Source organism: Myxine glutinosa, chromosome 4, assembly GCF_964187855.1.
Source record: "Myxine glutinosa chromosome 4, kmMyxGlut1.1, whole genome shotgun sequence".
NCBI classification, from domain to species: domain Eukaryota; kingdom Metazoa; phylum Chordata; class Myxini; order Myxiniformes; family Myxinidae; genus Myxine; species Myxine glutinosa.
In genome coordinates this window covers 163,144,325-163,166,392 of record NC_136264.1, presented here as the reverse complement: position 1 = coordinate 163,166,392, position 22,068 = coordinate 163,144,325, and the positions used below count along the sequence as shown (strand labels likewise).

Genomic DNA, 22,068 nt, shown 5'->3' with positions numbered 1-22,068 from the left:
CAGAGCATCCGGGCATGCCCGCTATCGCCTTTTCAGGGCTCGCCCAGAGCGTCCGGGCATGCCCGCTATCGCCTTTCCAGGGCTCGCCCAGAGCGTCCGGGCATGCCCGCTATCGTCTTTCCAGGGCTCGTCCAGAGCGCCCGGGCACGCCCAGCCTCGACTTGCCAGGCCGCAGCCAAACACGCCCGGGCAGGTCCAGACTCGCCTTTCCAAGGCTCGCCCTTGACACCCGGGCATGCCCGGTTTAGCTTTTGCCGGGCAAACTTCCCGACATAAATGTGTATATATATTGCTGCCCGATAAACGGGCTTGAGAGAATACCTGAGCTGTTTTGTTTCAATAAAGCAACTCAGACGAATTCCGTCTTTGGTCGCGTCAATTCTTTCGACTCGCGTTGGAGCGCAGTTCCTTCATTGGTGACCTCGACGTGATCCAATGAAGGAACTGCGCTCCAACGCGAGTCGAAAGAATTGACGCGACCAAAGACGGAATTCGTCCGAGTTGCTTTATTGAAACAAAACAGCTCAGGTATTCTCTCAAGCCCGTTTATCGGGCAGCAATATATATACACATTTATGTCGGGAAGTTTGCCTGGCAAAAGCTAAACCGGGCATGCCCGGGTGTCAAGGGCGAGCCTTGGAAAGGCGAGTCTGGACCTGCCCGGGCGTGTTTGGCTGCGGTCTGGCAAGTCGAGGCTGGGCGTGCCCGGGCGCTCTGGACGAGCCCTGGAAAGGCGATAGCGGGCATGCCCGGACGCTCTGGGCGAGCCCTGGAAAGGCGATAGCGGGCATGCCCGGACGCTCTGGGCGAGCCCTGAAAAGGCGATAGCGGGCATGCCCGGATGCTCTGGGCGAGCCCTGGAAAGGCGAGAGCGGGCATGCCCGGGAAAGACGAGACCGGGCGTGCCCGGGAGGTTCGGGCGTGCCCGGGAACAGTGAGTCCGGGCATGCCCGGGAGAGGCGCGTCTGGCCGTGTTCTGGCCGGTGCAAGGCGATTGTGTGCATCCAGCGGTAACCGCTACAGGTGCAAAGTTTCTCGTTTTTTCCAAGATGGCACCCTACCACATGACCTATGATATCATAATTATCATGATAGATTATACAGGAGGAGGCGCTGCTATGGTGAAAATTTTGTGTCAATCGGACCAACGATTGCAGAGAAAACGAATTTTAAAGGGAACAAACCCGCAAAATGCTGGCAGAAGGGACATACATACATACGGACAGAAAAACGCTGGTCCAAATGGCATTGCCCTGTGGGCTACGCTGTAAAAAAGACTTTAACAAACAACAAGTAGTAAATTTAATTTTGTCATTCACCTGGAGTTTTTTCAAATTTGATAAATGCTATTTACTACTGCTGATAAATTAATAATATTAAAAGCAATTTATTTTTAATGCGGAAGAAAAATCTTTTTTTTACTTTATAAATCACGCTAGAAAGAAAAAATATGATTCAGATCAGATCATAAACCATGCTTTATACAGAGCGTCGGTGTTTCTGAAGCATTTTCTATGGCTAGGGTTGTAATCCTGGATGAGTCCCCACTCAGACACAGGAAGTCAGGACAAGAATTTGGAATTTCGCCATGGTGTTGGCGATCGCTCGCCTACTCTTCGCGAAGGACACCATCGGATCTTTAATGTCCACCAACTAATACCGGCAGACGGGACACCCATTTAAGTCCTTCTGAGGGATGGCACACATTGATGAATCACCCTGCCTGTGAAACACCAGGATGACAGTTTATACCTGAGTCAGGATTCGAACCCAAGTGAGATAGCTTAGAGGCGAGTGTGTATAATGATCAAGGCCATCCTACCAGCCCAAATATGATTGGTGAAAGCAAAATAAGATTCCAGATACATATTATATGCAAATAATGTAGAAATTTTAACTCGCCAACCCTCGCCCCTACTGCACATGCTCAATATATTCTACTTCCCTTTCCTTCCCCTTCGTCTTATGAGGGTCATTGAAAAGGTTCTAAGAATGTGATACAATGGACATGAAAACCTTTTGATTTTCCATTATAGTATCCCTTCACTTCAATGCATTTTCTTTATTTGCCCTTCAAATTCTATATTGTTGTAAAATAGAAGTTTCAAATTGTGCCTTCAGGCAAATCTGGGTTGCTTCAGTCACTTCCTCTTCATCAGTGAATCAATTGCCACATGGATGATTTCAAATGTCGAAGGAGATCATAGTGGCTGGGGGCTACGTCCAGGCTATATGTGTGGGGGGTGAGGGGTGAGTGGGTGTGTGTGCCTGTTGTTGTTGTTGGTGGTGTTGTTGTCGTTGTGTGTGCCACGGAAACATAAAAACAACAAGAAAGAGCAATCAGAGATTGCAGCCCCTCACCAGGACGTGTTTTTAGTAGTTATTAAGGCTTTTGTGTTTAAAAAAATATGGGGGCATAACCACGTGACCGATGACGTCATCATTTTATTTTCTCCACCAATTTATCCCTTGATGACGCTCAAGAAATGTCATCTTGATCGGATGAAGTTTTGTACTTGTCGAATTATGACGTCATAATGGAGGCACCTGTGACATCACCATTAATATATTGTTACGGATCTGGGACGACGGCGCTCCCCTTGCCAAGGGGGGTTAACCCCTTGTCCTTTATACTGGCTGTCGCCGATCCTGAAGCTACAACGTCCTTCCCGGACCGACGGTAGGTAGGGTTTGTTAGGCCTAGGGGTTCGCTACGTACCTCATTACTACCGCCAGCCGGGAACGAGGGAATAACTTCTGCTCGAACCACGGTTTTAGATAGACTAGTTGCCGAGCGGTTTTTAGCAACCCGGAGTTCGAGCCATTTAACAATTACTAACCCGATCCTGAGCGTTGGCCAAATCGTGCCAGGTATATCAATGGGGGACAGGACGTAAGCGATCGGATGGGAAAGAAAACCAAAGTGAAGGAACAGATATTTATTAATTATTTACACAACCACATTCAAAGAGAAGAGAAAGAAACGAAAGTAATTTACAGAAGAAGAAGAAGACACAGTGCAATTCCTAGCTTATCTACACAGGCTTAACTTATACCCCAGACAACACAGAGGACAGACGACGAGCAGACTCACACGACTGGGGAATGAAGGCAGGAACGAATGGCTGGAAGGAGAGGAAGGTTCAGCTGGATGCAGGCTGGAGCTTGATCCCGCACGGGATGTCGGGGCTGGAAGTGGACAGCCACCGACTCCACCGCAATCTGGTTCCAGTGTAGCAGCGCGTCAAAGCTGCGCGTCAAAGCTGTGCGCGCGCAGGGGCTGTTTGAACAGCGTCGTCTTCCTCTCGTACCTCTGCGGGTTGCGCGTCTCTCTCGGCACTCAGAACCTCCTGCCGAACTCCTCAACTCCTCACAGAACTCAACTCTTCGAAACCCCTCAAACCTTCAACTCTCTCAACCCTCCTCTGGCCCCTTACGCATCTCTCTCGGTGGGGGCTGATGCAATGGGTTTTATAACCCCGCCCTCTTGAGCCATACCCACTCATCCTTGGTTGGTCGGCAAGGGCTTTCCTGGCTCCACCTTCTGATGATGATGGGTGGGCTACGACCTTCTTCTCCGAGCTGACCGCGTGCGTAATGGAGTAAAATGCAGTTGGTAATGCGGTTGGCAATTGAAAGGGGATTCTACCTTATTTGATTTGGTGCAACGCAATGAACTAGTGGAAAAACAGAGCCTTATACTGACATATAATAAGGATATAACTATGGAGAGATCCTATGGTTTTCTACGTGTATGCGATGGACTAACTAAGGGGACGACCTTTGATCTTTACAATTAATGGAGGTATTTACAACGAATTATTACATTATTTACAGAGGGTGATATTTACAAACACAGGATTCTCAAATCCGCAACAATATTTTATTCCCCATGGAGAGTTCTTTACAATGAGCCATGTCTCAATTTTTATATGTAGCGCTTTCGGAGATATAGAGGTGCAAAGTTTTTTTTTTTCAAGATGACGCCTGCACCACGTGACCCTTGACGTCATAATTATCATTAAAAATTCTACAGGAGGAGGTTCACCTATGGTGAAAATTTCCTGTCAATCGGACCAACGGTTGCAGAGAAAATCATATTTATTCTGTGCGGAAAAACCGACAGACAAACAGACAGACAGATGACAAATCACTCATAGAGCGATAATTGGCAAAAGAGAACAAAGTAGAATGGCACTCAGTAAAGCATTCTTTTTACCTCAAAAAGAATTGGTGGTTGAATTCAGTGACCTGATATGCAAATTGTCTTCAAATTTTAAGTCAATTGGATGAAAATTGACAATTTTAGAAATGTGGCCTGTGTTGACTTTTTGGCCTAAGTTGACTTTAAATATATTTAATTGGTGGTTGAATTCAGTAAGCTGATCTGAAAATCCAATTCAAATTTTAAGTCAATCGGATGAAAATTGAGGATTTTTCGAAATTTGAAAAAAGTGGTTCACCTTAGGCCCATGTTGGCCTTTTGGCCTGTGTTGATCTCAAAAATAGTTGGTGGTTGAATGCATTTGGCTGATATGAAAATCCTATTCAAATTTCAAGTGAATCAGATGAAAATTAAGATTTTAGAAATTTGGAAAAACAGTGTTGACCCTTGGCCTATGTTGACCTTTTGACCGCAAAAGTAAATAGGATTCTGTCAGACCACCAACTCTACCATTTGGTGAAGTTTCATGATGATCGATTTAAAATTGTGACCTGTAGGAAAGTATAAGTGAGTGGACAGACAAACACACAAACACACAAACATACAAACACACAAACCAGAGTGATCAACATACTTGTCAAATGTTTTTTTTTTGCCAAGTAACAAACGGACTCAAATGCAATACCCTCTCCTCTGGCGAGGGCACAAAGCACACACACCGAGTGACACACTCATTTACCCAACACATACAACACCAGAACATGAGTAAGAAACAAAAAGAGCAGAGCAGACCATCAATGATGTGCTTAGACTTTTTAAGGCATTTAACTCACCACAAGGGGGTACATAACGGAACCGTTACGCATGTGGCTTTTAGCCGTTTGTCTCGCGCTGGAGCCATTACGCCAGAATGAGCAACAAACAGGCCAGTCTGAAGCAGGATAAGGCAGGGCACCAGGAGATTTGAAAGAAGGTTGCAATTTGAGGCGAGATGGCTGGGTTTCGCTTTGCCAATGGTTTGAGTTCCGTGGCCAGAGAGGGAGTCTCACTTCCCTCTCTGGCCACGGTTCTCGCCCTGCAAGGGGATTAAACTGCCAACCGGCTGAGTCATCCACACAGACAGGTGTGTCTCTCTCTCTCTCTCTCTCTCTCTATCTCTACTATCTCTATCTCTATCTCTCTCTCTCTCTCTCTCTCTCTCTCTCTCTCTCTCTCTCTCTCTCTCTCTCTCTATCTCTCTCTCTATCTCTCTCTCTCTCTCTCTCGTTTGTGGTGGGCGTGGCGTCATGGCGGCTGTGAGCAACTGCTCTGTGTTTTGGTGAGTCCGTTGTGAGTTTTTTTCCCCCTCCCCTGCCCCCCCCTCCCTCTCCTTTTCCATCCTGTGTGCTTCGGCATTGTGTTTTCATCCGTTCTGCACCCTTGTCTTCGAGAGAGAGAGGATTGAGAGCGAGCCCATTTTGGGTGCGGCCTACTGGCTTTGACGACGCTTTGTAAGCCATTTTTGTGCGGCATCACGAATGAGCCAGAAATTTGTTGTCTTCGTGTCAGAAGAAAAACTCGTTCATGACGTCGTTAGTACCGGTCTAACCATAAAAGGGGGTCATTATATTACGGTATCCCCTATGGATACGCCAGCGACCAAGATAACAATATCCAACGTTCCACCGTTTATGCCAGGCAAGAAACTCCTATCCGTTCTGTCTCGTTATGGTAAAATTGTTTCCCAAATCTCAATGATTCCGCTCGGGTGTCGCAGCGATCGTGTCAAACACGTAATGAGCTTTAGGAGGCAGGTGTACATGATTCTCCCGGATCGCGGAGCCGATACAGGTTTAAACATATCCTTTAAACTTTAAAGTATCGTTGGATGATCGGGAATACCAGGTGTATGCTTCCTCAGCCTCCTTAACATGCTTTAATTGTGGAGAATTCGGACACGTTAAAAGATTCTGTCCTAGGGCCTCTTGTCCGAAGTGTGGTGAACCCCATAACGAAAGGGTTTGTAAAAAGGCCAATCCCTCCACCGCGCCTTCTGACACCCCGACCATGCTCGCTGACACCCGGACCGTATCTCCTGTTACCCCTACCGTACCTTCCGTCACCCGGACCATATCTCCTGTCACCCCTACCGTACCTTCCGTCACCCGGACCGTACCCTCTGACACCCCGACCGCACCTTCGGACGCCCCGACCGTACCTTCTGACACCCCGACTGTACCTTCTGACACCCCGACCATACCTTCTGACACCCCGACCGTACTTTCTGACACCCCGACCGTACCCTTTAACCCCCCGACCGTACCTTCTGACACCCCGACCGTACCTTCTGACACCCCGACCATACCTTCTGACACCCCGACCATACCTTCTGACACCCCGACCGTACCTTCTGACACCCCGACCGTACCTTCTGACACCCCGACTGAGTCGTCTGTCACACCGGTGCTTTCCGATTCCAATGTGATGACACCCACCGACATGACTGACACAACTAGCATTGCCCACTTTCCCGAACCCATGAACGAAGAATCCATAGTGTATGCTAAAAAGCGAAGAGCACCAGCGCCAAGCAATTTCGCTGGTGCTGCAAAGAAGGCGGTCATGGGCGGCACCATTTCCGGTGCACATGTGTCCGAGTGTCCCTCTGACATTCCCTCACTAACTGAGTACATGAATACCGTTGTCAATGACACCAGCGAGTCTCATTATGTAAATGAGCCGAAAAATATAATTTGTACCTCTCACCTGGAAGTTTCCGAGTGCGAAACCTCCAGTGAAAGTATTACCATTTCCGAGCTGGGAAATGTTTTTCCGCTTGTCCCCCCTTTAAATACCGAGCAGACTAAGGATTCAATAAACATTCCCACTGTACAAACGGGGCCGGTAAATCTGAGTTTGCTGGGATCTCAAACCCAAGCTCCGACCCCAGATACAAATATCCACCAAAGTGTTAACGAGTGCTCTCGGGAACACCTTGGGAAACTTGTGAAGGTGCCTCCAGACAAGACCGCGGGGGCAGCGGGTAATACCCCAGATCCTGACGACATGTTATCTGACGTGTCTGAGTCCGAAGATGACATTGAGGCAACCGCGCTGTCACAAGCGATGACAGGTCACTCGCAGGTATCCCCTCAACTCATTCTTACCTTCCTTAACGAAACGTATCGTCACCGCAACATTGTCATTAAAGACTATTTCCCTGACTTGGCAGCATTCATTTGCACCGCAAAGTCAATAATCAAAGCGCGTGAGGATTTTGACCTGACGAAATCTCAATTCCACAGGTTAAGAAAGTTTGTTACCCGAGCAGGTACGGAGTGTTCCCAAGCACAGGGCGATTTCATTACCACGGAATGAAAAACATTTCCTTTGCGACCTTAAACATGAATGGTGGGGGTGCAAGTCACCTCCGTCAGGCCCAAGTCAAAAACTTGTTTGACCGCAAAAAGGCAAATGTTCTTTTACTACAAGAGACCCACATCACACCTAACGTGGAACATGACTGGTGCCAAACTTTCAAAGGGCAATGCTATTTTAGCAATCTGTCAGCCTCATCTGCTGGGGTTGGGTCTTTTCTAAAGCCAGGTCTAGCTTTTGAGTCTTGTCATTTTCAGGAAGTCATAAAAGGCCGGCTTATTTCCCTTCAGCTTGCACATCAAAACTTCCGCTGTACCATTTTCAATGTGTACGCACCTAGTGAGAGCAGGGACCGAAAGGCCTTCTTCAACTCCATGGTAAACCACCTGAAATCAGTTGATCTCGACCAATGTGTGTGCATTGGTGGTGACTTTAATTGCACCTTTGACCCTTCGAAGGACAGAAACTCTGCAGAACCCCACCCCAAGTCCCATGCGGACCTATCCCGTTTCTTTAAGACGGCCGGTCTACTGGATGTTTGGCGATTGCATCACCCCAACATAGTCCAGTTTACCTGGTGTCGATGTGCCAATGGCCGGGTGTCTTCGGCAAGACTCGACCGCTGGTACATTAATGTACCCTTTAGGAACGTCGCGGCCTCTTCAGGTTGTTTTCCGTCATTGTTTTCAGACCACCATATGGTAACCTTAGATCTTTCTTTTCCTCGACCCACATGTAGAAATAGTTACTGGAAGTTTAACGTTAAACTTTTAGAAGATAGTTTATTTACAGACTCCTTTCGTGATTTCTGGGCTGAAATGAGTACTAAAAAATCTTCTTTCTCCTCAATTAGTCTCTGGTGGGATAACCTAAAGGCCCAAATTCGAGTATTTTGTCAACAATTTAATTCGCACTGTACCAAGGTAAAACATATCACGATGGCTTGCTTGGAAGCAGACATCTTAAGGTTAGAGAGCAAGTTGGCCAATGAGAGCAACCCAGTGAACTATCGGTTGCTACTCGAGAAGAAGGCCCAATTAAGGGATTTGATCCATGAAAAAGCAGCGGGCACACTAGTTAGGCTAAGAATACAGAATATAAAGGTTTCAGATACCCCAACTAAGGCTTTCTTTCACCTAGAAACTGTAGAGAAACCAGCACGACTTATATCTTCGGTTTTGGACCCAGGGGGGAACATCCTAACAAATCCGAGTGATATAAGATTAAATGTAATCGATTTCTTTTCTGAACTTTTCAAGGCCAAAACAGTTTCTCACGAAATGATGAATGTTTTGACCTCTCATCTTCCTTCTGTGGCTGAGGCCCAACGTCTGGAACTGGATGCTCCAATTACCCTTCCAGAGCTAACCGGTGCACTCGCTGAGATGGAGTCGGGAAAAGCCCCTGGCATCGATGGCCTACCGGCCGAATTTCTTTCGGCATTCTGGGACATTTTGGGCCCAGAGCTGCTCAATGTTCTGGATGCATCTCTTTTATCCAGAGAATTACCGCTCAGTTTTAGAAGAGCAGTACTCTGCCTGCTACCCAAGACTGGCGATCTCTGACATCTGTCAAACTGGTGTCCGATCTCTTTGTTGTGCACGGATTACAAACTGTTTTCCAAGGTCCTTGCGAACCGGTTGAAGACTGTTATTGGGGACCTGGTGTCACCTGATCAAAGTTGCGGCATCCCTGGCAGATCCATCTATGACAACATATTCCTAGTCAGAGATTTGTTAACTGGTAAATGTGTCAAAGAGGATTTTGGATTGGTGTTTCTTGACCTTGCAAAGGCCTTTGATAGCATTGATCATGAGTTTTTGTGTCATGTGTTACAAGCTTGTGGGCTCGGCACTAATTTTAGAGCCTACATAGCTTTGTTATATGCAAACATCTCCAGCTTGATCAAAGTTAGCAACGAATTTTGCCCACCCATAAAGGTTCAGAGAGGGGTAAGGCAAGGTTGTCCACTTTCAGGTCTATTATTTGCCCTCGCCTTGGAGCCACTCTTAATCGCCCTCAGAAAGGATATCCCTGGACTTGTCCTTTCTCCAGGACACACACCTTTGACCCTGTCAGCTTATGCCGATGACCTTTGTGTCATTATAAAAAGAAAATGCGACAGTGACGCCATGGCAAAGTGTTTGTCGGACTTCAACCTTGCCTCATCATTAAGGTGTAATTGGGGGAAAAGCAAGGCTCTGTGGATCCCCTTTCCAAAAAATGACTTATCTATGCCACCGTTATTACCACCACCTCCCCTTCCTGCAGAGCTAGTGTGGGCAAACGATGGCATCAAGTATTTGGGCGTCTTTCTCGGTCCTCCTCAGTATGCCCAGAACAATTGGGACAGGATCATTGACCAGGTAGATGGGCGTTTGAACCGATGGAAAAGAGCTCTACCCCACCTTTCCTATAAGGGTGACGCGCTAGTTGTCAACAACCTCATCACTACCCTTTTGTGGCACCGGTTCATCTGCCTGCAACCACCGGAGGTTTTGCTCCAAGCTATCCAGAGGAAACTGGTGGATTTTTTTTGGGGAGGCTACCACTGGCTTCGACCCAGCGCCATATGTTGTCCCTCGGCCGAGGGTGGTCATGGCCTAGTCGATGTGAAATGCCGCCTGTTGGCCTTCCGGCTCCGCTCCATCCAACGCTTGCTTTATGCAGAACACCTACCAGGAAAGCCCTTAGCCTGCTCCATTCTTCAACGAGCTGGGAGGCTCGGATACGGACAGGAACTTTTCCTTACCAACCTTCAACACGTCGATACATCTCTGCTCCCAGTCTTTTATCAGACCCTCTTGAATGCCTGGCAGGGCGTTTCGATAAGTCGCCAAACAGACTCGTATGGCACTAACATGTATGCACATTGCACACAAGCCTTTATTTTTCAACCCACTTTTCCCCGATATCCCGAGGAGTCGCGACTTCTGCCAGCATTTTATAGTGGCCAACATCCTGAAAGTGTGTCATCTCCGGCACGACTCTGGACAGGGATGGAAGCCTGTGAACGAGCTGGCGGACCTAACAGGTGTTCGGTCCAGGAGGCAAATCGGGAACATACTAAGAGCGGTGATCCAAAGGGGCCACCAGCTAGGCCTACATTGGACGCAGGACGCAGAGGTTGAGCCCACAGTCCCAAAATTAGGTGTCGCTTTTACCCCAAACGAGGTGCCCCCCATGAGCACAGGGTCACCCCCCTTCCATGCTATGAGCAGCAAGAGTATTTATAGGGCTTGTGTGAAACTTCTTCTTGGGGACCCACCTCTAGCTGGGGTTATCCGGTGGAAAGGACTCTTGCCTCCCGGTCCCCCCTCTGAGCCTTTATGGGATACAATGTATGCTGGACTTATTTCTAAAAGAACAGGTGACCTTCAGTGGCGTTTGGCCCACTGGATTGTTCCTTCCAATGCTGTCATTCGTTTTTTTCCCCCCCTTTCCGGCTGTTGCCCCTTTTGTCCGGTGAGGGAAGATTTGTTTCATGCTTTCATTAATTGTGAAAGACTTTGTCCTTTGTTTCATTGGTTAAATTTTATTTCCCATAGATTGCGGGTTACCTTTTCTTTGAAAGCTTACATCTTTGGCTTTCCTCCCAAAAAGGGAACCACATCTATTGTATTCGGGTTCCTATCCGCTACCGCTAAACTGGCCGTATACCTGTCGCGGAAGGCGAAGCTGGGCGGCAGACCCATGCAGGAATGCAGTATTATGGTGTTTTTTAGTTCGTTGGTGTCAGCAAGGCTCAAGCTTGAATTTGGCTGTGTCCAAACTGCAAACGACCTTGCAAATTTTGTTGCGACCTGGTGTGTTGGAGGGATTTGTGAGGTCCAAGATAACAAATTGTTAATTTCTGTATAATACAGTGCGGGTGTTTCTTATACACTGTTCCATGCTTCTCCTTGCCGGCGTTTTTCTCCCCCTGGTCTTGACCTACTCTTTCTTTCTTAAGTCTCTCCTCAGGGTTGCAGATGCGATTGTAAATTTGTACATATAAAATTATGCCTAGTTTAGAAATTATGCCTAGATTTTCTCCTCGTGTTTTTTTTGGTATTTGCACCTTTTCTGTCGCTTGGTTTGCAGTGCACCGATTGTTTTTTCCTTCCGGGATTGCTATGATTTTACTGATTTTCCTGGATGAATTGCTTTTGATGGTACTCTTGTTTTATACTTTTATAATAAAAAGAGTTTCAAAGTCTCTCTCTCTCTCTCTCTCTCTCCTCTCTCTTCTCTCTCCTCTCTCCTCTCTCCTCTCTCTCTCTCTCTCTTCCGACAGCTGCCGCTCGCTTAGCACGCACGTGCGATTGCCAGGTCTGTTGCTCAGTCACTGGCGGTACGTGCTGTGTCTCATGTTGCTTTTTCCTTTCTTCCTACCCTTTGGTCCTTTCTGCTGTCCGAGTGTCGGTGTCCCTTTCTATCGTCTTGTCTACTGAGCGAGAGAGGGAGAGACAGCACGGTTAAAGTTATCTGCTTTAGGTGGTTAACGGGATTAATTTATTTATTTCCCAGTTATTGTTGTTGTTGTTTATTTTTTTTCATTTATTTAGGCTTTATAAACCTTTGTACCATTTATTGGTTATTTTTTTTCGTTTAGTTACTTCAAATGGCTAGCAAGAATAGTCGAAGTAATGCCGGTCGTGACGCCGATGAGGGGTTAACAGATGAACACGGCATGTGTTTTGTCCCACCGGAAGATGTCTCGCTGGAGGAGACGCTCCTCGCAATCGGAGAATTGATCGGTTGTGAGAACATCCGGGCAGCGTCCCGAATGCACCACAAGGTGGTTGTTTTCGTTTCACGTGTCCGTTTCGCGCGCATCGTCGTGCAGAACGGACTCACCTTGGGTAATGACCAGTTTGTTCCGGTTTCGCCATGGAACACTCCGGCCTCGAAGGTAATACTATCAAACGTTCTACCGACGCTGTCTAATGAGGAGATTCTTCAGAAGCTCGGTCAGTACGGTACTGTGGTGTCGAGAATTATCCAAGCCTCCATTCGCACCACAGACGGGAAGCTGAAGCATATCGAAACGTTTAGACGGTTTTGTTATGTTGTTTTGAAGGATGGTTTGACGCAATTGAATGTCTCTCTCGTTTTTAAGTCGTCAAAACGTGAGCACAGGATTTTTGCGGCAACGGAGAGGTTGATTTGTTACGGGTGTGGTGTACATGGACACACTCGGCAGTATTGTCCTGATGGGGAGAAAACGTATGCCTCAGCAGCCGGACCAGCCCCACCCGTGACCATTACGGAGGATTCTATAGATGTTTCGCCTTCAGTGCGGGAATCTACATCGGACCATCAAGGTACGGCTAAGAGTGGTGCTGATGAGACCCATACGGATGTGCTTCGTGTAAGCGATGAGTCATCCAGTACAGCTGGCCATCGTGCAACCGATGAGTCAGCAAATGTAAGGGAGAAGCCTCTACCTATAGAGGGAATGATTTGTGAGGAGCAGCAGATTGTAGATGCGGCGTCTCGGAAAAATTTGAAACGGTCACTTGTAAGTGCGAGGAATGAGGACAAAGGTGTTAAAGTGTTGGTGGTGCAGACAGGAAGCAGTTTAAACGATTCAGACAGTCCTTCACATGAAGATCAGCAAGGTGGTGAAACTATGGCTGACATGATACCACCTGCTCAGGATGAAGGGGAACTTTTTCCTGAAGGTTGTAAATCAACCTGCGAAACCGAACAGCCTACTGATGACCATATCAATTCTAATGGGGAATGCAAAATACCCATTACTACTAATAACGACTCCTCCCCCCCCATTGCAATGATGCATGAGGATGAAGAGGATGAAGAACCTAAGGTAGATGGGGATGGAACAGGTGTTTCTGTACAGGTTCAGGAGGAACTCGTTACTAGCGTCACGGAGGGAATTCTAACTACAGAGACTGATCGGCCATGAGGAACCAGTGGCAATGGTTGACAGGGCCCCCCCCCCCCCCCTCAGGAGGAAGAGCAGCCTTTGGAGATCCCAAAAGAAAATATTGTCAGATTTTTGAAGGAAACTTTCAGACAAAGGCATGTACGAATTAAGGATCATTTTCCTAATATCCAGGCCTTCCTTGCAGCCGCAAAACCTTTGCTGCAAAGGAGTGAGCATGTGGAAATCTCCGAACCTGAATTTCAGCGGCTGAGGAAATCCATCACGAAGGCAAACAAGGAATTAATTGAGGAAGAGGACTTCACCCCCCAGAAGAATCAACCATGGAACTAAATGTTGTATCCTTAAATATAAATGGGGGTCGTGCCCCCTTACGGAGGGTGCAAACCATTCAAGCGGTTGGAAAAGAAAAGGCTGACATTATTCTCTTACAAGAGACCCACGCTACTAGTGCTCAAGTAGCCGATTGGGGGAAACTTTTTAAAGGGCAATGGTGGCTAAGTGGGTTCCCTACACCTCGGGCCGGTGTTGCCATTTGCCTAAGTCACAAGATTTGTGCTCAACAGGTTTCATTTAAAGAAATCTATAAAGGGCATTTGATCTCCGTAGATTTTCTTTATAATACCCAAAAGATTATAGTAGTGAATGTTTATGCACCGTGTGACCCAATGGAGAGGAAAATTTTCTTTTCCACTCTGCGGGATTTTGTAAAAACTCTGGACCCAACAGCCTTTATCTGTATCGCGGGAGATTTTAATTGCACAATTTGTCCGTCGATTGATAGGAATGGTCATGAGCCTCATGTTGCCTCTACGAAAGCTCTAGAGGACACCATCAACATCTTTCGGTTTAAGGATGTGTGGAGATCACAACACCCACTCTCACACTGTTATACATGGTGTAGATGCAATGATGGTATTATATCAATGGCAAGGCTGGACAGATTCTATGTGAACAAGCCAATGTTGAATGTGGTGTCTGTCTCCAACATTTTACCAACTGGATTCACAGACCACAGTTTAATCTCAATGTCCTTTAAGTTACCCTTTCCACCCGGTGGTAGTGCTTACTGGTCTTTGAATACTCGTCTCTTACATGACAAGGAATTTAATGAGGCCTTTCACGTCGTGTGGGAGAAAATTCGCTCCTCCAGACCTGAGTATGATAGTCTCCGGCTGTGGTGGGACATTGCAAAATCCCAAATTAAGAATTTCTGTCAACAATATAGTGCATACACCACCAAAATCCAATCAATATCAATCGATCAGTTAAAATCTGAAATTATATCGTTAGAACAGAATGTTGACGAGGTTGGGAGAGGTGCACGTGACCAACTAATATGGACAAAGAAAGCAGTGCTGGAGGAAGCGGTACGGCAATGGGCGATGGGTGCCTTGGTCCGAATGCGAATGAGCTATTTAACTCTGGACATGCCAAACAAAGAGTTCTTTAAGTTAGAGTCTTCCCTCAAAAGGTCACAACAAATTCATACTTTACTCACTCCCAATGGGTCGCTGGTGACCTCCCAGCAGGTGATCAGGTGTACTCTGAAAGGGTTCTATTCTAACTTGTATTGTCCTCAGAACGTGGACAATGAGGTGATACGAGAGTTAACTGCTGGGCTTCCGAGTGTCGAGGAGGATGAGCGATGCATGCTCGATTCCCCAATTTCGGCTGATGAACTTGAAGCAGCTGTGCGGAGCCTGAAAGATGGGAAAGCTTCTGGAATAGATGGTCTGCCCACAGAATTCTACAAGACCTTCTGGGCCCTTGTGGGACCTGACTTACTCGATGTACTCGATGAAAGCATACGTGTCGGAGAACTTCCAATGTCTTGTAGACGAGCAGTCGTTTGTTTGCTACCAAAAGCTGGGAATCTTCAACTGGTTGATAACTGGCGACCTGTCTCCTTATTGTGTGTTGATTACAAGATTTTCTCTAAAGTACTTGCTAATCGTATGAAGACTGTGATCAGTTCAGTTATACACCCGGACCAGACCTACTGTGTGCCTGGAAAATCTATTTATGATAATATTTTTTTGGTAAGAGATATTATTTCATGCAATAATTTCCTGCGTGACAGGGACGGAAAGTGCAGGTTCGGGGTGCCAGTCACTCCCCAGCCGGCCCGCTCTGAAGGCTCGGATCGGGACACCGGGATTCATTCCGGTCGCCCGGTCGGCCCGGAGGTGGGGGTGCGGGGCTTGTCACGGAACGTCAAAACAAACGGCCTACCGGGGCCGCCCAAAAGACGGGCGTGAGGGGCGCGTCCACTAATGGAACGCCTCTCGCTTCCCAAATCGAGGGCCACGTGGTCAGGAGAACCTCGTCCCTTCTGGTTGCCTTGCCGTCCCACCGTGAGCGCTGGTCAGGGTGTACTTCAAGCTAAGCTTAAGTGTTAAGTGTTAAGATCCTCCTTGCCCTCGCAAGGGAAAGGCTAGGGTCAAGCTCTCCCAAATTTCCAAACACTAGAAGATCAACAATAGGTTATGCTCTCCCTTTCCTTTCCAACGGGGTATTCGCCAAGATTGCCCCCTCTCTGGGCTTTTATATATAGTCGCCCTTGAACCACTCCTTCGGTCTATTAGACAGCAAATACCTCAGGGAATGAGAAGTATAGAAGGAGCAGAATTTGTGCAGATGGCTTATGCTGATGATGTCTGTGTTTTGATTAGAAGCTCCAATGATGTCTCTGCTTTACAACGTTGTATGCGAGATTTCTCTGCAGCCTCTTCCGGTGGGATCAATTGGAATAAAAGTACAGCATTATGGTGTGGCAAAGGCAATCTCTCTTGTGTATCACCACCCTCACTCCCACACAACCTGGTCTGGAGAACGGACGGGGTTAAATATATTGGAGTGCATATCGGTAATCGTGAAACAGAAATGAAAAATTGGGAAAGAGTGCTGGAACAAATTATGCACAGATTGAAAGCATGGGAAGGACTGCTGAGGTCCATCTCCTATCGAGGCCGTACCCTTGTCATATAAACAATCTGGTTGCAACAAAATTATGGCACAGAATTATTGCTTTACAGCCATCAAACCAACTAATTATGGCTACTCAGCGAATGCTAGTAAACTTCTTTTGGAGTGGCTACCATTGGCTGAGGCCTGAGATATTGTACTACCCCCGGAAGGAAGGTGGCCAGGGCATTGTTGATATCTCTGGCCGGGTTGTGGCCTTTCGGCTGCAGTCTCTGCAGAGACTACTGTTCGCTGAACAGCTGCCCTGGCGGCCCTTTGCATTTTTTCTGTTACAACAGACTGGTAAACTGAGATATGATCGGCAGCTTCTTTTGATAGACCTCGAGCATATAAATTTTGCCTCTCTTCCGAGATTCTATCAGAGTTTATTGGACACTTGGAAAAGGTTTGACGTCCACCGCTTCCTTGAGGGCTATAATTGTCGAATGTTCCTTCAAGAACCCCTTTTCTTCAATAACTTTTTTCCTGGTATCCCTCATAGCCATGCCCTGATTAAAAATTTTATCCAAGGAGGGATTAACAAAGTATGTGATCTGAGAGATTCATCTGGAGTTAAGTGGAAACCTGCTGGTTTGGTGGCAACCTCAGTTGGATCTCGGTCTGTCCGACTTGTAGACCAAGTTGTATGTATAGTCATTAGAAAATTTAGACAGCTAAACATCGGCTGGGAAGGTGTTGGTAACATTGAGGACTTTCGGTTAGGTTTCCCTGAAATCAAAGTGCTCCTTTCGTCTTCTCTTCAGCCGGAGATTGAACATACCCCCTCTTTTCATCTTGTAACTAAGATTGGAATCCGTGATCTCTCTCGACAGAATAAGAATGTACCCCTCTCTGGGAGAACACGAGTAGCTTTGTGGTCAGAGCGGTTAGGGTCGGGGTCTCCGTCTACCCCCCTTTGGCCTCACATGTACACCTTACCAATACATGGTGTGTTAGCGGATATACAATGGAGGTTAGCACACTAGGCGCTTCCCTCCAATATTTTTGTTCACCGTATTAACAGCTCACTACCGGAAACTTGTCCTTTCTGTGATCAGAAGGAGGATTTGTTTCATGCTTATGTACAGTGTCGTAGACTGACATCGCTTTTCTTGTTCCTTGAATATCTTTTTCACCAACTGTCCTTCCCTTTCAATATGCATATGTTTATATTTGGTGTGTCTTTCAGGCCCACATGTAGAGATGTGGGTGTTCTTCTCAATTTTTTGGTTGCTGTTGCAAAATATGCAATATATAAATCTCGGAAAATTAAAATAGATAACGGCTATGGCTCTGATGCTATTTCTATTTTTAAAGGGGTTGTCTCAACACGACTCAAGCTAGAATTTGATTTCTTTGTCAGTAATGGAAACGTCCAACTTTTTGAGAGAAAGTGGTGTATTGGCAATGTTTTGTGCTCAGTCGATGATTCAAAAGTGGTAATTACTTTATAATTCCTGATTGATTTGACTTTTTTTCTTTCGAACTGATTGCTTGCATATATGTTTCTTCCTGTGTCCTTGAATACATTTCTCTCTCTCTCTCTCTCTCTCTCTCTCTCTCTCTCTCTCTCTCTCTCTCTAACTGCTCGGTGTTTTGGTGAGTCCATTGTGAGTTTTCCCTTCCCTCCCTCTCCTTTTCCATCCTGTGTGCTCCGGCATTGTGTTTTTTTTATCCGTTCTGCACCCTTGTCTTCGAGAGAGAGAGAGGATTGAGAGCGAGCCCGTTTTGGCTTTGACGACGCTTTGTAAGCCATTTTTGTGCTTATAATGCACGTTTATTATTTACTTTAGTTCGATTATTTAGGTTTAATACCTTCTTGTCCGGTTCAGACAAGGGGGGGGGGGGGGGGGGGGATTTCGCTGGTATGGCGAATACACGCTCTCGTTACGAGGCGTTCGAAAATTTAACGCGTAAGCATGCATTCGCATGTGTTCCGCCTGAAGGAGCTCCGGCTGAGGACATTATCCTTGCCGTGGGATCCATCATAGGAGACGGTAATGTTCGTGCGGCATCACGAATGAACCAGAAATTTGTTGTCTTCGTGTCAGGGGGAAGTCTCGCGAGATCACGGCGAGGTCACGTCTTTTCGAAGCTGCTCCATGCGCTCACGCTTTCGAAGCTAAGTGATATTTCTCAATCGTGTTTTTGTCGAGACTGTATCTATCTTTCGGTGTATGTACCTATAGCGTATCTTTTGGAAAATTTTCGGTGCTAATTTTTCGTACATGTATACACAATCGTCGGTTAATGGTATCGAGTATTCTGCGGCCTAGTACTCGTAGGCTTGGACTACCGTACCGTCTCCGACCTTGTGGTTTGTTTTTCTCTCAGCGATTCGTCGAATGCGCTGAAATTATTTTCGTTCACTGTTTCGTCCCAGTCGTTCACCCCGTACCTCCTTGTTTAATATCTGTACTCACAAAAAAAAAAAAAAAAAAAAAAAACCCCCCAAAAAAATTATTTCCTTCCCAGGTCTTATTCGTTTATTTGTTCTTTTTGTTCGTTCGTTCTTCGTTCGCGATCACGCGGTTAGAAATGTATAATCTCTCCCCTGAACAACTATTTTCTCTCATATATTATAACACCCTTTTCTTCTTTTCCTACAAAAGGATGCTTTCGTTTTTCTCACCAAATCTATTCATTCCAAAAAATATATATAATACCATCTCTTACAGTTCCTCCTTTCTACATTCCATAAACTATCCAGAACTCCATCCCTCCTCCAGTGTCCTCAAACGTATTTTTGACTCGAAGGTCTCAAACTCATTTTGCAAAAAATGTTCGTTTCCCATGAATCGTACACTTTTCAAAATCAAATCTCACCCCTCCCCTCCAAATCCTCCCCATCACCCATCCCTTTCAAATCTCCCCCCTTGCCCCTTCCCTCCCCTCCCTCCTAAATTCCCCCCACACCCCTCCCCTCCGAGACTCTCCCTCGCTCCTCCCCTCCTAGACTCCCCGCTCACCCCTCCTCCTCAAAGCATCCTCCCTGCTTCTTCCTCCTTCCAACTTTCACCTTCATCTCCCCAAACCTTCTGCCTTGCTCTTCCTCCTCCTCAAATAACACCTCACTGTGCCTCACCCAATCTCCATCAAACCTTTTGTCTGCCCCATTCTTCCCTTTCTCCAAGCTATTCTGAAATCTCTGACACACCTTCAACAGCTCTCCCTACCTCTTCCTCCTCTTCCACATCTTACCCTACCCCTCCCCCCCCTGTTCTGGACCCGATGCTCCCCCTTCCTCTTCATTAACGGTATGGACCTCAAACATCCGGGGCCTTCGCTCAAACTTGACTGACCTCTCCATACAGGTTGCTTCTGACAAACCAGATGTGATCTGCTTAACAGAAACTTTCCTCCTTCATGATGTCTCTGATGCCTTGGTATCTCTCCCAGGTTACTCCCTCCTCCGGTATGATAGACCTGAGCCTCGTCCTGGAGGTGGGGTTGCTATCTTTATAAAAAAAAACTCTTCCTCACTCGCCCTCCACTGCCCTCTCTCCACCTCACCCCCAGGAATACCTTTGGCTACGGCTTCCCCTTCGCTCCCACCTTTTGTTCATATGTGTGTTGTACCGTCCACCAATCAGCGATGACTCCATCTACATCTCACTGTCTGATAATATGGACCAACTTCTATCTACCCATCCCAACTCTCTCTTCCTCATATGTGGTGATTTCAATTGTCACCATGCCAGTTGGCTGGGTGTGGGTACCTCTCTCACCAGCCATGGCTCTTCAGCAAAGGAATTCTGCGACTCACTGGGACTGACACAATCTGTCAATTTCCCGACCCGGATCTCAGTCAACGGAGCATCTTCTCTTCTGGATTTGGTTATGACAAACTTCCCTGAAAATGTCTGCTGCTCTTCTTCTGCTCCAATCGGCTCATCTGATCATGTGCTTGTCAAAGTGGACATCTCTCTGACCATTCTCAGAGAGCCTCCTCAGCGTCGACGAGTCTGGCATTTCACTCAGGCCAACTGGCACGGTCTTCAAGCAGCCATCAATCATCTGGACTGGTCTCCCATCTCTACCGCCTCTGACATCAACTCATCCTGGGAATTCTTTCAAAGTAAATTGCTCTCTCTCATGCACAGATTTATACCATCTCGTCTTCAGTTGTCATACCCTTCCTCCCGTCCATGGTACACGGAATCTTGTGGTGAGGCTGTTGCCCTGAAACAACTTGCTTTCGTCTCCTGGAAAGCAAATCCAACGGAAGGAAATCTCATTTCCTTTCACAAAGCCCGAAACAAGTGTGTGTCCACCCTCAGGAGAGCCAGGAAACAATATCTCACCATTCTCAAGACCGAACTCTCTTATCTGTCTCCCTCTTCCAAATCCTGGTGGCGTCTGGTCAAATCTGTTTCTGGTGTTTGTTCCCCCTCCATCCCCTCCCTCACCTCAAACGGCTTAACGGCTGACTCCGCACGTGAAAAAGCTGAATGCCTCAACTCTGTGTTTGCCTCTAAATCTTGTGTCCCAAACCCATCCCTCTCTGTACCCACCGTACCCAGTCGTACCCAGCTGCTCCTGGACTCTGTGTCCTTTCCTCCTGACAAGGTGGAAAAGTTTCTGGCAACCCTCGACTCTGATTCTGCAACTGGTCCTGACGGCATCAGCCCACGGGTCCTAAAATCATGTTCTTCTGCACTTTCACTCCCTCTTTCTGTTCTCTTCACCCTCTCTTTTGCTCAAGGTCATCTGCCATCTGCTTGGAAATCAGCCAACATCACCGCTTTGCACAAAAAAGGTGCAAAAACAGATCCCAGCAACTACAGACCAATCAGCCTTCTCCCAATTATCAGCAAAGTCATGGAATCCATCATTGCTTCAGATATTAAATCTTTCCTCTTCTCCAATGGCTTGATCTCTGATCATCAATTTGGTTTCAGACCTGGTCACTCTACTCTGGACATGCTGCTTCTGCTTTCTCAACAATGGATGGAGGTCCTCAACGCCAAACAGGAAATTAGAGCTGTCTCCCTTGACATTTCACGTGCCTTCGATACGGTCTGGCACCCTGCTCTGCTCTCCAAACTCTCCTCCTTTGGTATCCATGGAAATCTCCACGCATGGCTGGCGGACTTCCTCTCTGGTCGTAGTCAACGTGTGGCCCTGAATGGGTTTCTCTCATCTCCTCTTCCTGTTCAGGCTGGAGTTCCCCAAGGTAGTGTTCTGGGCCCTGTGCTTTTTCTGGTCTTCATCAATGATCTCTCTGACTCTCTTGAAAATCCTCTCTATCTCTTTGCTGACGACTCTACTCTCTGTCGCTCCATTCCTCATCCCTCAGATCGGCAGTCTGCAGCCTCCTCACTCTCTGCAGACCTGGACAAAATCACAGACTGGTCAAACAAGTGGAACATGTCTTTCAATCCTGACAAATCTCACACTCTTACAATGTCTCTCCGAAAGGACCGACTGGACAACCCTCCCATCTACTTTCTCAACAATCCTCTCCAAGAAGTTCTGTCGCTCAAGCTTTTGGGTCTCACTATCTGCCATGATCTTTCTTGGGAAAACCACATTTCCAAGCTGGCCTCCAAAGCCAGTCGCCGACTGGGCATCCTCCGTCGTGCGAAGTCCTTCCTTGGCACACCTGAGCTCCTCACCACATACAAGGCTTTCATCCGCAGCTCAATGGAATACTGTTCCCCCCTCTGGGCTGGTGCTCCTGCCTCAC

At 47.0% G+C, this 22,068-nt stretch overlaps 1 protein-coding gene across 15 annotated transcripts in view; it reads left to right on the top strand.

The window, feature by feature from the left end:
- The window catches only part of CLOCK (clock circadian regulator), a 142,209-nt gene that overhangs the window by 56,574 nt on the left and 63,567 nt on the right, over positions 1–22,068 (top strand). The window lies entirely within an intron of this gene.